Raw genomic sequence first — 7,974 nt, forward strand, 5'->3', positions numbered from 1 at the left:
AAAACTGCCTTTTCATGCTCTGAGCAGCCAAGTTGAGGAAAAGACAGTGTCTGTAACTGACTCGAAAATTCAACTAAACTCATTTCATGGAGCTTGTTTTTACTAAAAAACACGGTAAAGGCATCTTCCATGGCCTTTACAGCAGTTGACAAGCTCTGGCTGGGGTACACTAGGCCCCCATTGTCAAAATGGCTAGTAAAGTACGAAGCGGCGTCGGCACTTGCTTCAGCTTTGCTTACACATAGGCAGCCTGCACACTGTGGACAACAGTTCTTAGCAATGATCTTTCTTGCCACGTAGCCTGTAGTGTAGTAGATCAAAGCACTGTGGCTCTTCTTCTCTATGCACGATGCATGCTCACTGCTAGACACGACAGCTCGAACTACATCTTCAGCTTCACTGACGTTTCCGTGGTCAAGAAGGTCATCTATTTTGTCTGAAAGGAACTTACTCGTAGTTTCACACACCTCCTTTGGGCTCAGCAGTGCTTTGATTACGTCTGGGGTGCAGTTCACTCCTCTAGGTGGCTTTGCCAGGTTGTAGAATGCGAGTAAATTCACAGTCATCAGAAACTGCGACACTGTCGGATGGTCGTTACAGCCAGCTAGACGACTGTCTAATTATACCAAAAAGGTTTTCAAGCTTATCCTGGCTTAATCTGGATGTTAAAAGATACTTGAAACCCACCGTCGACGTCAGGTAGGACAACAAGCCAAGTGTACTCTTGATGGTAACCCTTAGCCCAGCAGACGTGCTTTCTGTAAGAAAACCACCACCAGCTGGTTTTGCAGTTTGCTCCCATTCCTGCAGATACTCTAGGAAGCCTTTCAGAAATTGCACATTTGGACTGTCAGGCTTGAGTGCCTTCTCGCTTGTTCGCGATGTCATAACACGAATCAGGCGATTTATTTCTTTTACGAAATCTACTGTCGGCTGCACGGTCCTATGTGAGGCTTCAATGTGTTCTCTATAATTGAAAAGTCATTTGAGGACCTGGTCGCTGAAGAGCTGAAATGCGATGTCCACTTTCATTTTTTTCAAAGCAGTTTGGCTTAAGGTGTGCATTTGTCAGGCTTGGCATAACTTTCAGTGTAACATTTTCTCGATCCGCTTCGAAGGCTGCTAGTACAATACCAATGTGAACATGCCCAGCTGGTGTCAGGTATCCTTTTCAAACAAATCCATTTCTCACATTCTTCAAAAGGTGTGGAAAATCTGACAAAAAATAGAGCTGCCTTTTAGGATCCACTGGGTGTTTGGTGCTGCTCCGAACGTGGCTTGGAGAACCTTTGAAAAAAAAAACAACTTGCGATCAGTTTCTTCATCACAATATTTAAACCTTAGAAACATGAAATCTGCACTAGCACCATGCACACTCCAAACAATCTTGCATTTTGCGTGAAATTACAGCCTTACCCTGTATTCCAAACAGCCGCCACATGCTCCTATTCCAGCTGGCGCCGTCGCATGTTATGCAATCCACGAACAGACCAGCCTTTTCCGCAAGGACTGTGGTTTCCAAAATGATTTTCGCCAGTGTTGGGGCCTTCACATTGCCCTTTGAGGCAAAAACACCGAGGATTTGCGTCCATTTTCCTGCGGAAAGGTAATATCTCACAAATGTACGTGCGTTTTACGTATAAAGTTGCGAACTGTAACCAAGATAAAAAAAAGTTTACCAGTAAATGGCTGAAACAGCACTATCATCCCATGGTCTGCCAGCACATTCTTCTGGTCAGCAGGTGTATGACCTCCAAGGTCAACAAAGCCTTCAATATCACCTGAATTGTAAAAAAAGCACAGGAAAAACACCTTGTTTTATGCGCAGACATCTCTCAACACAGATCAGAATATGGCAAAGGTGCTAAGCCAGCATAAAAAGAAACACGTGCTAAAAGACTTGACGATCGAATATTACCAGAGCACTGCACGGCTCGAGCAATATTGTAGTGCTTAGCAGAACATCGTATTTTTCTCATACTGTAAAAGCTCGCTGATTCGTGCTTCAATAGACCGGAAAAAATGTTCGCATAGTCTGAAATTAAGTTCGAACTATCGAATGACCCCGAAAAAAAAAAACTGACAAGAACCGCTTGCATCGCGGTAAATTTATTTGGTGAAAGACTTGGCAGTAGTTGCTTGTTATTTTAGATGAGAACAGCGCAACAATCACTATTTTTAGCGGTGGAGCTCTGCCGCTAGTGCATCGCACGCCGCAAGCGCGGAAGATTCACGGGTGATGAATACGGCATTGCTCAGCAGCTCCGAAGCGGCAAGAAAAAAATGTGGATAGGGAAGATTAGCGAAACAGCCAACCAACGCTATAAACGGCGCGTAGCTGGGTTTGGCTGGCTGGCTAGTGCGGTTGGGCGTACGTTTCAGAAAAGCAAAATCGAAACTATCAGTGTGTCCGCTCTTGTAGATGAGGCCGTCCGTCCGCCATCACGCCTCCCGTTCAGCGCAAGTCAGAGGTGCGCGAGTGATTCTGCAGCACAGAATTCAGCTTTGAGGGGGGCTTTTTGAACGACCGCTTGCCGAACCGATAACTGTATGTACACAACCTCCTTTGGGAGCCCGTTCGAATTAACCGGTGCGAGACCCGTAGCTTCAGAAACAGCGAGCGTGCAACGCCATAGACTTGCATAGCGTTGGCCGGGACCGCGCCGGCAGTTCGAATTATGCGTATTTTCGCATTGCAGGGTTTGAATCAAAGAGCTTTTGCCGTATACACAGAACGGTCCAAGAATTCATTGCAGCTATACTCACCAGCTGATTTCACATTTAGGTGCTCCGAAAGCTTTATTTCGTCAATGACGAGGCCACCGTGACAACTGTAAGCATCCATGGTCTTTGTTTTTTCATTTAGGGCATCGAAGACCTTTGTACTGAGGCCAAAGCCACCCTTGAAGCGCTGTAGGTACTTTTTCAGGCAAGTTCGCCCTGGCAGAACCATAATAGACTGTCCGCGGAGATGCTCATACAACTTCGGGCTTCGCATCCTCATCAACATACATTCTAAAATCCACTCATCATCGTATCACATTCCCTTGTGTGATTTTCGCCTTGCAGCAAGGAAACAACTCTTTACAACCAGCTGCTGCTTTGAGGGAAGAGATTTAATTTTGCTGCTAAATGTCTCTTCACTAAGAGCCTCATTTCGCTCTTTCATGTGAGCCACTTGTATCCTTGCATTTGCCAATCTTTTCTTGGTTCTTGATAGGCTTCGAGAAATGTTCCTGCACTGTTTCTTTTCATCAGACTTTCTGGCAATTTCACTTGTGCTTTGCTTTTTTCTGCACGCTTGGTTTTGAGCCAGAATCCTTTGGTACTTGCAGAAAGCGCAGGATTCACCTTCAGACCTCACAGATAATGAACGCTTCTCAGAAAAAATGATGCCTTTGTACGAGGTGTGCTTTCCTGAGGCCGGCTTTATGCCGCATCCATCACAAAGATTTGTCAAGGCAACTTCCTTGATCAAAGTTTCGGCCTCTTCGCAAGTTGTGACGATGTGTTTTGACTTTTCCCTTCCCCTGAGGTAAACCGTGGCTACCACTGATTGTCCATCAAGTAATGGCTTTGCAAATGCTACCATATTTTCAATGAAGAGGTTAGCGAAGTTATTTTTTCCAGCCTCACAATAGGCGTACGCTAATGAATCGACTGTCACGGATGGCACTTTCATCCATGTCACTGGAATAGCGACATTGGAGAATGGATGGAGACGATCGTTGGTTGTTCGTGGTCGTTCGTCACCAGCATTTTGCGCTTCGCCAGCGCTTCCTTCTGCAGAAACACAGCGTGGGGTGGTGCACTTTTCAGTTACTGCAGCTCCGTTGTTGGTGTCAGATGCTTCCATGCTCACCGATTCAGCATTATCAATGCCTGAGCACAACTCGGAGGCTTCCGACGCAGCACGCCTGTGACGCTTTGCTGGAGGCTCTTGCTGGCACAGATTTCTAGTTTTTCTTTTAGCTGACACTTTAGGCAGAATGTGTTCTGGGTAATGCGTGAATATCGAAGGCACGGCGTCGGGTTTCAGGCGCGGTTTATCGCGGGGAAGCTCGCTGGTAACACCATTTACGCTGACACTGAATGTGCGCTCGATACAACTGCTCTCAAAATGTTTCTCGCAAACCACAGCAGCTGGCATCAGCCTTCTGTCCTCTCTTTTGATGTTTCTTTCCCATTCTGCAAGCCGCGTAGCATCAGACGGTGCAGTAAACATGGAAACACTTTCCTTGTTCGAGCGGTAACCGCTTTTACACATTGGCACAAAGCAAGTCTTCTCTTTGCACTGTCGCTTTGGCTTTGACATCTTTTTTGTGCAGTCACATGTAGCTCGTTTAGTGATGGACACCGGAAAAAAACAATCGAGAGCTCAGTGCATGATTTGACTACACGGTGAAAGCACGCAGAACGGATACACGCACGCACAGAACGCGCGCACAAAACCGACGAAATCACCACAGAACTGCTCGGAGGAGCGGATGCGTCGACTTTCATGTGCAAGGACCCACACGAGACAACATGCACTGCACCTCAGTCAACAAAATTTCGTGCACAAGCAGGTTAATCGCGCACGCACAAGACCAGGTCGCTGCCTTCCGAAGCGAGAAAACCGCGTCGTCTGCTGCGGCAGCACCCTCCCGACAAGCAGCGCCCTCTGCCGCCATCGGTGGGCTTTCATTGCAAACGGTGCCACCTGCTCCTATTGCGCAGCCACTCCATGTGCGCAGCGCTGGCGCTCGGCACACTAGCCGGTATATTCTAGGCACTATAATACTGGCTAGTGTGCGCAGCGCGCGCGTTTGTAACGGGAGGGCGAGGCCCCCGCCGCGATGACTGCGCGGAGAGGCCGCAAGGGGCGCTGCCGGTCGGGTGGGTGCTCCTCTCGTCTGCTGTCGCGCCGATGCCGCAGCCTCGCGCGATTGCTTAGTGCGTGTGAAATCAATGTTTGACAGGCATCATTTCTTAGATTGTGAAGCTGGAAGACGCTAAACGTGAGCAAAAACGTCCTGAGATGTTAAAGGCTAAGAGGTAATGCAAAGAGAGGACGTGTTTTGTTCCGTTCTGTCGAAGCGGTTATCGGTCTAACGAAGAAAAGGTGTCTGTTCACTGCACCGGCGGACCCAGCACGGCTTGCTGAGTGGGAAAATAAGATCAAGACGGCAGACAGAATGCTGACACCGAAGGCTGCCGTTTGCGAAAAACATTTTGAGAACGAATGTATCGAAATATCTTTTAAGATTACGGTGAACAGCGTCATGAACGAACCCGCCCGAGAGAAGCCACGCCTGAAGCCCGATGCTGTCCCTACAGTATTTGAAAATTACCCAGCTCATCTTGTGCCTAAAAGGAGGGTAAAAGGGAAGGTGCCAAACATTAGCGACCAATGATCGGCACCTAAACAACGGAAGCGAAATGTCGAGCTGGTGGATCCCGAGTTGTGTTCTGCAGTCGACGCGGCGGTGATACGTGGGTTAATTGGCTCTCATTGCGTCTCTCGTGGAGGCGCATCGGAGGAACTCCAGAAGACTTCCGATTCCGAGCATACAGACATTGCTACAGGACCGGTGTGTGATAGTCAAGCGATACTGCAGATGAAAAATTCCTAGAAATTTTTTTACATTACCTAGACGCATGGCAGCGGCATGCAGAACCAGCTGGGGGCGGATTTCTTACTGAAAACACGGCTTGTGGACTAAGGGTTACGATAAGAAGTACATTAGACTTGCTATCTTACCTTAGCTCCACTGTATAGGATACAACCACTTCTTCACATCGCGTTCGAGTCAGGACAAACTGTAAAACGTTTTCGGCATTATAAGGCAGTCATCCGGTTGTAACGACCACCCTACCGTGTCAAAGTTTCTGGTGACTGTTAACTTAATGCCGTTTATAACCTGGAAAAACCACTGAGAGGTACGAACTGCTCACCAGATGTTATTAAAGCACTCTTGAGTGAAGCGTACCTGTATCACAGTCTGGCACCAAGGCAGCGCCACTTTGAACATTATTGATTTCATCATCATCATCATCATCATCAGCCCTACTACACCCACTGCAGGGCAAAGGCCTCTCCCATGTCTCTCCAATTAACCCTATCCTTTGCCAGCTGCATCCACCCTTTGCCTGCAAACTTCTTAATCTCATCCGCCCATCTAACCTTCTGCCGCCCCCTGCTACGCTTACTTTCTCTTGGAACCCACTCCGTTACCCTTAAAGACCAGCGGTTATCTTGCCTTCGCATTACATGCCCTGCCCAAGCCCATTTCTTTCTCTTGATTTCGATTAGGATGTCATTAACCCGTGTTTGTTCCCTCACCCACTCTGCCCGCTTCCGATCTCTTAACGTTACACCTATCATTTTTCTTTCCATGGCTCGCTGCGTTGTCCTTAACTTAAGCTGAACTCTTTTCGTTAGCCTCCACGTTTCTGCCCCGTAGGTGAGTACCGGTAAGATTATGCTGTTGTACACTTTCCTCTTGAGGGAAATTGGTAAACTGCCACTCATGATCTGCGAGAATTTGCCATATGCGCTCCACCCCATTCTTATCCTTCTAGTTATCTCCCTCTCATGATCCAGATCAGCTGTCACTACCTGCCCTAAGTAGACGTATTCCGGCACAATTTCTAGGCTCTCGCTGCCAATTGTGAACTGTTGTTCCCTTGCTAGGCTGTTGAACATTACCTTGGTTTTCTGCATGTTAATTTTTAGACCCATCGATCTGCTCTGCCTGTCTAACTCGTTGATCATGATTTGCAGTTCACCTCCTGAGTGACTCAGCAAGGCAATGTCATCAGCAAATCTCAGATTATTTAGGTATTCTCCATTTATTCTTATTCCCAACTGTTCCCAATTCAGGCCTCGAAATACCTCCTGCAAACATGCGGTGAACAGCATTGGCGAGATCGTGTCTCCTTGCCTGACGCCCCTTGCCTGACGCCCTTATTGATTTATTTGACTATAATGGAAATGTTGATGAAGTCGAGCAGGCAATTGATAGTGTTCTGTTCAGAAATGATCATGCCAAGTACGTAGAAAGGAAAAGTAGCGCTGCCTTGATCTACTATGCTGCTGGATATGTGGCGAGGAAGACAATCGGAAAAAACGCATGCCCGCAGTGTGCATCTTGCCTTTTGCGTGACACCAAATGACGCAAACATGGATAATAGTTCTCACTTCACGGCTCATTTTGACAACGGTGGGCTTGTTTACCCTAGTTCCGCCCTGTCCACTGCAGTCAAGCTAATCGAGGGCGAATTCACCGCCTTCTTCAGCAGAAATATTCTCCATGAAGAGACTATAGGCTAGATTTCGCCAAGTGCTTACGTTCATTCTCACTGTCGCAGCTTGGCTACTCTAGCCATGAGAAGGAAAATTTGTCCGAAGTGGTAAAGTTTTGTCTTGTTAGTGTTCAGATTTTTTGTTAAGGACTTGAACAAGGAAAGAGAAGGTCAAAGGCAGCGACAAAAACTCCTTAAGTTGCGCCACTGCCAGTAGCCTGAAGTATGAATAATTCTACTTTGTCATCTTTATGTAGCCCTTGATTTGTTATATAATACTGTACACTGTTGTACGTGAATAAATTACGTACTTTACGTTTCATGTGTGCAGTAAATGGAGGCGACCAGATTTTTGGTTTGATATTTTTATTCTTTCAGATATCCGTAGATCTCATGCACGTAATTACCAGTGGCTCGACTCGATCCGACGGAGTGCTTAAACAGTGATACAACTTTTTAGAAGATTGTTTATTCTGGATGGAAATGAGAAACAGGTTAAATTGCTGGCATGCTTTGGGCATGTCAGTCTTTACGTGCGGCATAAAGACTGACATGCCCAAAGCATGCCAGCAATTTAACCTGTTTCTCATTTCCATCCAGAATAAACAATCTTCTAAAAAGTTGTATCACTGTTTAAGCACTCCGTCTTTACGTGCGGCATGGAAGAAGAAGACGACGATTAGTGGG

The sequence above is a fragment of the Amblyomma americanum genome, chromosome 1, assembly GCF_052857255.1.
Source record: "Amblyomma americanum isolate KBUSLIRL-KWMA chromosome 1, ASM5285725v1, whole genome shotgun sequence".
NCBI classification, from domain to species: domain Eukaryota; kingdom Metazoa; phylum Arthropoda; class Arachnida; order Ixodida; family Ixodidae; genus Amblyomma; species Amblyomma americanum.